Consider the following 8,063-nt stretch of genomic DNA (forward strand, 5'->3'; position numbering starts at 1 on the left):
AAACATAGGGGCGCCTGGGTGGCTCGGTTGGTTGAGTGTCCCACTTGGGCTCAGGTTGCTCTCTGTTTGTGAGTTCAAGCCCCGAGTCGGGCTTTGCGCTGATAGAGCGGAGCCTCTCTCTCTCTGCCTCTCCCCACCTCCCTCAAAAATAAACGTTAACAAACTTTCTTTTAACGTCAGAAAATACAGATTTGGAACAATCTATAAATTTGGGGCGTTATTCAGGGCTCAGCACTCGTGCACACTCAACTGTTTGCTGGCTATGTAAAAGGCAGGCATGGGCCGCGTCCACAAAGGATCAGGAGCAGGTGCTGAGCTCAGTGGTGGGACAGGGTGGGTTTGAAGGGCCTGAGGGACAAGGAGTGACCACAGGCAGGAGCATGGGCCAGTGTCGGGGGTCCTCAGACGGGGAGCCCACGCTGCAGGGAGAGCATGCCCGGGAACTTGGCTTTCACTGATGGCAAAGGCCTCCGGCTTTCTGACCTTCTCTTCCTTTACTTTTGCCTATCTCCTCCAGAATGGCTGCTCAGTACAGAAAATATCACCAATCAGTCTCCACCCCTCCACCCCTCCACCCCTCCACCCCTCCACCCCTCCACCCCTCCACCCCTCCACCCCTCCACCCAGAATTAGCCTCAGGCTTTGTTCTGCCCACGTTGGAGCCTGACAGTCAGTTTCTTAACAATCAGGGGCGGGGTGAGCCCCACGCACACTTTTGTTTGTATCCTGCATTTCTTGCTTGGTGTATTAGCATCTCTCTGGGTCACTACCGTGCTTCCTCTGGAATCTCAAACTAGGGAAGTTGGGCCATTAGTGAGGATTTCCTGAATCCCCTTTGAAGGATCAGGGTGGTTGGGCTGGGTCTTCCTGTAGCTGAGGGGTCGGGTTATCTCTCCCTCCCCTCTCTCCAGCCACAGGTCTTCAGGACGGGGAACGCTGGTGCGCCTTTCAGGCCTGATCTCTAAAGTGGCGGCTCTTCTTTTTTAAGCGACAGTGAAGTCATTTAATGACTGAGTGCCAGGAACTAGGCTAGGCTTGAGCGCCCAGACGCCACCTACGAGCGGTGGAGGCCATCGGGAAAGAGGGACACAGGTCTCCACAATGCGAGGTGACAGGGCTTTAAGAAAGGATGGGGGGCGGGCAGTGGAAAAGTACCTCGGCTGTGATTCATCGGGGATAATGCTCTGCTGGTGTCACGCCATCCAGGAGTGCCGACAGCTGACGGCTGGAGGACACATCAAAAATAGAACCAATTTTGGGCGAAATGGGTGAAGGGATTAAGAGATTCCAAAAAAATTAAAAAAAAATAAGAGGAATCAGTTTAAGGGAAGAAAGTCGATGAAAATCAACACAAAATGTATTACTTCTGTGCCATACCTGGCCTCTGCTGCAAGCTGTCTGTTGAACTCAACAACCTGAGACCATTGTGGCTGGCACTGTCTGGTCCAATGGGCAGGTCAGGCTTCCCTTTCCAGACAACTCCCAGCCTGCTGGCGGAGGGCAATGCGGTGGCCCATCTGAACACAGACCGCTGATTAAACTACAGGCTGTGAATTAGACGAACAGAATTCCCAGAGTCGCGGAATTTTGGATCCCGAAGGACATCTCCCTGGCTGTGAAACAACAGGATGGTTTAAACACGTATTCACATAGCCTCAACACAGAGTAACGGTCCGCCTGTGGTTCCCAGCCTGACTGCTCCCTGGAGTCCCTGGGAGGGCTCTGAAAACTCAGCATCAGGGATGCTCAATCACACCCCCTAGAGGATTCGTTTCGAACAGTCCTATCGAGGTAGCATTCAAATACCATACAAGTCACCATTTCAAAAGGTCCAGGCCAATGGTGTTTAGCGTGTTCCGAGGGGTGCAACCATCACCACAATTTTAAGACATTTTTATCACCTCAAAAAGAAGCCCCTTTCCTTTTGCTGTTACCTCTCTATCCCACCATCCTCCCCCCAGCCCTGAGCAACCACTAATCTATTTCCCGTCTCTGTAGATTTCCCAGATGTTGTCGACATTTCATTCCAAAGGAATCGTACGATATGCGGCCTTTTGTGACTGGTTTCTTTCATCTGGCAATAATGTACTCAGGGTTCATCTATTTTGTACCATGTGTCAGGATTCCACTCTTTCACGGCTGAGGACGATTCCATGGCATGGATACGGCACGCCGACTGGACATGTGGGGGTATCTCCACCTTTTGGCTGTTGTGAATAACGCTGCTACGAACATTCGCGTACCAGCCTCTGTGTGGACGTATGCTTTTGTCCCTCTTGGGTGCGTACCAAGGCATGGAATTGCTGGGCCACATGGTAACTCTGTGTTTAATTATTCGAGGAACCCCTAGACTGGTTTTCAAAGTGGCTGCACCATTTTCCATTCCCATCAGCAGCGTTGGAGGGTTCCCTTTTCTCAACATTTCTGCCTTCTCCCGTTATCATCTGATTTTTTTTTTATACAAGCCATTCTAGTGGGTGTGGTGTCTCCATGTGGTTTTGATCCGTTGATGACTAATGATGTTGAGCATCTTTTCATTATTGGTGCCTCTAGAGGTTTTTCTTTTATGTTTATTTATTTTGAGAGAGAGATCGTGCGCATGTGTGGAACCATGAGTGGGGGAGGGGCAGAGAGAGGTGGGGGGAGAGAGCCGCAAGCAGGCTTCGCGCTGTCAGTGCAGAGCGTGACTTGGGGCTCGATCTCACGGAGATCAAGACCTGAGCTGACACCAAGAGTCGGTCGCTTGGCCAACTGAGCCACCCAGGCACCCCGGTGCCTCTAGACTTTTTGATTCGATTGATCTGGGTGATTTATTTTCAAGAAACTTTTTTATTTTGAAATAATTTTTGGTTTAGATAAAAGTCGTAACAATCATATAAAACTCTCATTTACCCTGCACCCAGCTTCCCAAACCCAGCTTCCCCACATGTCGATCACACTTGCTCATTCTGCACTCCTGAGACATTTAAGAGTGAGTTGTAGACAGGAAGGCCCTATACCTCTAAATGCTTTAGTGTGTATTTTCTTTTCTTCTTTAATTTATTATTATTATTTTTAATATTTATCTGTTTTTCAGAGAGAGAGAGAGAGACAGAGCGCAAGTAGAGGAGGGGCAGAGAGAGAGGGAGACACAGAATCCGAAGTAGGCTCCAGGCTCTGAGCTGTCAGCACAGAGCCTGACGTGGGGCTTGAACTCACAAACCGTGAGATCGTGACCTGAGCCGAAGTCGAACGCTTAACTGACTAAGCCCCAGGCTTAGTCCAGGCACCCCATGTGTTTAAAAAAATTTTTTTTAATGTTTATTTATTTTTGAGAGAGAGAAACCCGGGGAGGGGCAGAGAGAGAGGGAGACACAGAATTGGAAGCAGGCTCCAGGCTCTGAGCTGTCAGCACAGAGCCCGACGCGGGGCTGGAACTCAAGAACCGCGAGACCATGACCTGAGCTGAAGTCGGACGCTTAACCGACTGAGCCATCCAGGGGCCCCTCCATGTATCTTTCTTAAGAAACAAAATTAAAAACCAACTTGCTCTTATGCAACCATAGGAAAATGATCAAAATCAGAAAACCGATACTGATTCAATACTGTTTACGGAATTTGATCAAATTTTGCCAAATTCCAGATGTCGGCATTTTAAAACAGCTCCACAGGTGATTCCAATAGACACCAGGGGCATCTGTCTCCTCCTCTTGTGGAGAAGGACCGTAGAAACGAGAATGCCCTCCCTGAGGTCACCGGCAACTTAGGGCAGGGTTTTTAGGGTGTCCAGCCCTTGAGGCATCTTCTATGACTTAGGAAAAGAGGCCTTTCCTAGAGCTGAACCGGATGGGCAATTGCGTGGCGAGGGGACAGTGCCTTTGTTGTCGTGTCAGGCCTCTGTACCCTAGCACCAGGCACATTCTCTATGTAGGGCTGAGGATAGCTGAGAAAGGGGAGGGGAGAGGCAGGGCTCCTGAGGGCCTGGGACTGTCAGTCTGTTCTGCATCGTGGGACACGTGCCCTTCCTGTCTGCCCTTGGAGAGTCTGTGCTTGACATTGAGTGGGAAGGGGAGGAGCTGGTTATAGGCTGAGGGGCAAACTGTTTCTTTGTTGTATTCCATGATCTGAGCTGCCAAAATCGGGAGTCTTCTCTCCTGCTAAAACCTGTCTCCAGACTCTCCCTCCTTCCACTCCCCCATCCCTCAAACCAGATTTCACCCTGGTCCTGGTGGTCTTTCCAACCCACAGATCTGACCACATCCCTTTCCCGATTAAAACCACTAGATGAAGCCAGAGTTCCTCCATATGCAATAAATGGGAAGAGCGGCTGTCTCTGCTCGGCCCTTCCCCGCCCCCTGGTCTCTAACTCCTACTCACCCGTAAGACTTACTCTGGCGTCTCTCTGCAGAAGCCCCTCTGAGGCTGGTTATCTGTTCCCGCAAATGATGCCATGCGTCTCTCCCACAATACGACCCAGCGTGTGTATGCGGAGATGTGTCAGTGGAGCAGGGATGGGCGGTGGACAAGGGACGGGAGGGGGACACACGTTATTTGCCTAGTGCCTTGTTACCCCAAGCGGAGTCTCCAGGCCAACGGGCATCACGTCACCTGAAACTTGTTAGCAATGCACATCCTCAGGCTCCGCCCCAGACTCACTGGATCAGAAATTTGGGGCGGAGCTCAGCCACCTGCCTGGCAGCTGGCCAGCCCTCCAGGTGTTCCTGATGCTGGCTCAGGCTTGAGAACCACTGGCCTCGCAGCCAGAATCAGGGGCAATTCAGCCCTTCCCTGGGTTCAAGTAATTCAAGGTGGATAGTCTCCACGGCTGGGAAGTCAAGAATATCAACCAATATTTCCAGTGCACCTAGTATGGGCCGGACAAAGGACACAGGAAGATGCACTGGGTGGGAGAGTGGGAGCGGGTGGGGGAAACCCAAAGCCCGTAGAAGGCCATCTGGGTGGCCCCTCCAGCTGCTGGGCTGGGTTTGGAGTTACACTGATGGAAGCGGAGACCTCAGCCCTCAGGGACCTCTGGCCAAGGCTTCTAGAGTAGCCATTAGGTAAGGGGCACCACCTTTATATTCCCACGGCTTCACGTTTCTCATGGTCCCATTAGTATAGGGATTTCAAAGGAAACCACATTTGGCTGTAAATGTAAGAAGATAACAACGCAAGTCTGTAGAGAAAGAATCTGGGCCTTCTAGGTCACGTTCGCTTAAAATGTCGACATCCAGGGGCACCTGGGTGGCTCAGTCGGTTAAGCGTCCAACTTTGGCTCAGGCCATGATCTCATGGTTCATGAGTTTGAGCCCCGCGTTGGGCTCTGTGCCGACAGCTCAGAGCCTGGAGCCTGCTTCAGATTCCGTGCCTCCCTCTGTTTCTGCCCCTCCCCTGCTTGTGCTCTCTGTCTCCCAAAAGTAAATAAACATTAAATTTTTTTTTAAATGTTGACATCCAAGCACCCCCCTACTGATAAATACATTCAGTGAATAGTTTTTAATACTCTAGACCTGTGGCCCTTTGTGTGTAACTTAGTGCCTATATAACTAGATGATGAAATACTTCTAAGACTGAACACCCTCCTCCATTTAAAAACTTTTTTTTTTTTACGAGCACCTTTAAAATTCTGGTTCAGAATTTCTTTTATTCAAACTCAAACATTCTTGCCTAAAAGGCAGTCTGTTCTGTAAGTGACCTTGTTCTATTTTCATGCTGCTCCTAACAAAATTGACAAGTTGTCACTCATTGCACTTTGGCGGTTGCCTGTGGCTCTGTTTGAACTTGCGTCTGTCAGATATTCGGTCGATGAGAGTGGAAAAATCCAGTCATATGGCATGCATGCACTTTTAATTTCTTAGAGCAAATATGTTGGAAAGAGCCGATTGATGCAAACACAGACCATTGGTCTTCTGCAAATGACAGGGGACATGTTAGGGTAGATTAATGAAAGATCTGAATTATAGATCTTGAAGGCTTGAAAGGAAACACAGAACAGCAGGCAGGCCAGGGACTGGTTTCTATGGGTCCTCCTTTGATTAAGAGACATGAATGTTTGGTGATTTGATATTAGAAATGTTAGTATTTCTTCTTTTTATGATTTTAGAGGGAGAGAGGGGGAGAGATTTCAGGAGAGGCGGGGAGGGACATGGGGGAGAGAGAGAGAGAGATAGAGAATCCTCTAGGATCCCCTAGAATCCCCTAGGATCATGACCTGGGCCGAAATCAAGAGTTGGAGGCTCAACTGACTGAGCCGCCCAGACCCCCGAGAAATGCTAGTATTTCTAAAGTGCCTCTGAAGTTCTCAAACATATTTTAAACATCCTCGCCATTTGCATGATTTCTGAAGGAGGGGCTCGCGTGGAAGAGGTCATGCTGAAATGAATTGTCACAAAGCTGTTGGAATCTCTCTACCTCTTATCTTACTGGGTTACGTCAACTGCATCTTCAATGTAGTTCAAAGTGCTTCTTAACCTAGACTCTAATAATGTGTCGGTATTTAAAAACGTATGTTGCTGAATCCATTTGCTTTTTCAAGCCACCGTCCTTACTGCGGTAAAAGGTGATTCTGCCAAAACCCAGCTCCTTCAAAGCCCACTGGAGTTCCACATCAGCACCGGGGCAAAGCCCAAATTCCTTAGGAGGACAACAGGAGCCCTTCAGAACCTGGCCCTCCCCTCCAGCTGCCTCTCCTGACCACGGGGCCCCTTTCCTGCCAGACATACACTGGACGGCTTGGAATTTCCCCAACTGCGTGGACTCATAGGGTGCCCCGTGTGCTGCCTGCTCCTGTCCGCCTGGTGACTTCCTCCCCATCCCTCGAGATGCAGCCCAGTTAGCATCTCTAAAGTCCTAATTCCTCCCCCTCATAGAGTTCCCTCCCGTCACCCTGTGCTTGCCTTCTTATTGCTGTCTCCGGTGTGATAGGCACCAGTCTCATACCGCTAAGGGGGTGCCCTCGTGTGGTTACGCTCAAAGAATTGAAATGAAATACAAATACAAAGTCTCTTGGCTGCACTTGCCACATTAATAACGCTCAGCAGTTAGTTACACATAGTTAGTGGCAACCATCTTAGGTAGAGAACGTTTCCATCACTGCAGAAAATTCTAGACTTTGAGCTGCGTTTAATGCTGCATCTCCAGTGTCTAGCAGAGTGTCCAGCACTTGGCAGATGCTCAAGAAATTCCTCTAAGTGAAACTGAACCGATGTGGGACCATCTTCAGAGAGGCAGGAAGGAGCAGATGTGTCTTTTGTCAAAGGAGGTCATGACTTTCCGATGGACATAATGGGAGCGTGCTTGGTTCTCAGAGGGAAGGGAATCGAAACTGGCTCAGAAGTCACCTTTTACCTGGGCAGCCTGTCCCCAGCCAAGGCTGTTCCTATGGAGAGGGCGGGACTAGATGCTAGGCAACTGGGGGATTCTGCCACCCTATAGCAGCAGAGAACAACCTGGCTTGAGGGGCACTTTGGGTGACAGCATGGAGCATTCTGGGTGTCAGGTGAAGAAGTTTGGACTTTCTTTTACTAAGATTTCGAGCCCCTGAAAATGACTGAGTAGGGCAATTGCAAGATTGTAGGAAAAGTCAAAATGATTGCTACAGCTCCTTAGGCTTTAGGTCCTGTGGAGTAGGAAAGGCACTTCGAGTCCCCAACCATTCTGGGTCCTTCGTAGTTTTGGGAGGCCCCCAAAGTGGGAGATCTTTCTCTTTGGGGGCAGCACAGACATGGTTGCTCTGTGCCAGTTCAGAAACCTCATTTCCTAATGGAGGCTTTGTCAGCCATGGTGTTTTATTTGTTCATTATTCATGAATAGACTTGACTCTGTTCAACATTAAGGTTTAATGGCTGCAAATTTGGGCCGTAGAGAAGATAGCAGGGCCTACGTAGCTTCCAAACGACTCCCTTTTCCCTGGAAAAATCTTCTCTAGGAATCCGTGCCAAGCCCCGGTGAGAAATGAGTTTTCATGATGTATTTGAAACACGCATCTTGTAAGAAACTGTCATTATACATGGCATCAGGGTGGGGAGAAAAAGAAAAGAAAGAGTAGTCCTTTCGGACCAAAAGCATTAGTTTTAGATCTGGAA

Source organism: Panthera leo, chromosome D2 (genome assembly GCF_018350215.1).
Source record: "Panthera leo isolate Ple1 chromosome D2, P.leo_Ple1_pat1.1, whole genome shotgun sequence".
NCBI classification, from domain to species: domain Eukaryota; kingdom Metazoa; phylum Chordata; class Mammalia; order Carnivora; family Felidae; genus Panthera; species Panthera leo.